Source organism: Anneissia japonica, unplaced genomic scaffold (genome assembly GCF_011630105.1).
Source record: "Anneissia japonica isolate Jap-2015-1 unplaced genomic scaffold, ASM1163010v1 scaffold265464_len783_cov72_single, whole genome shotgun sequence".
Lineage (NCBI taxonomy): Eukaryota > Metazoa > Echinodermata > Crinoidea > Comatulida > Comatulidae > Anneissia > Anneissia japonica.
Window position 1 is genome coordinate 1 of NW_022729050.1, and position 783 is coordinate 783.

The 783-nt window shown below is 40.2% G+C and overlaps 1 non-coding gene across 1 annotated transcript; it reads right to left on the reverse strand.

Annotated features, from left to right (window-relative positions):
- Window positions 1–397: 397 nt before the first annotated feature.
- Trnai-uau lies at window positions 398–470 on the reverse strand. The gene has a single exon. It is a non-coding gene; the product is annotated as a tRNA-Ile (tRNA).
- Window positions 471–783: the final 313 nt, after the last annotated feature.

Genomic DNA, 783 nt, shown 5'->3' on the forward strand with positions numbered 1-783 from the left:
TTCAACAAATGAAGTTTTATAAAAGTCATTGTGTAATAAAATGCCTCCGACGGGATTCGAACCTGCGACCTCTCGCTGACAAGGCGAGCGCCATAACCACTAGACCACGAAGACTTCATGGTTGAACAGGTCCAAATAACCGTTGGGAACATTGTATTACACAATGCTACGCCTGAAGAGGGCGTTCGGCCAGATAAATCTGGTAATATGACTAGATATACTGTCGTATATTGTATATGATACTGAAAGGAGTTAGCCGTTAACACTGTTGAATAAATATAATATAAATCATCAAAGGTATATATACAGTGTTTATATAAGGACATGATGGAACATCGTAGGCTACCCTGTAGCTTTTCAACGAATGAAGTCCTATAAAAGTCATTGTGTAATAAAATGCCTCCGACGGGATGCGAACCTGCGACCTCTCGCTGATAAGGCGAGCGTCAAAACCACTAGACCACGAAGGCTTCATGGTTGAACAGGTCCAAATAACCTTCGGGAACATTGTATTACACAATGCTAGGCCTCAAGAGGGCGTTCGGCCAGATAAATCTGGTAATACGGCTAGAAATACTGTCGTATATTATATATGATATCGAAAGGAGTTAGCTGTTAACACTGTTGAATAAATATAATATAAATCATCAAAGGTACATATACAGTGTTTACATAAGGACATGATGGAACATCGTAGGCTACCCTGTAGCTTTTCAACGAATGAAGTCCTATAAAAGTCATTGTGTAATAAAATGCCTCCGACGGGATTCGAAGCTGCGACCT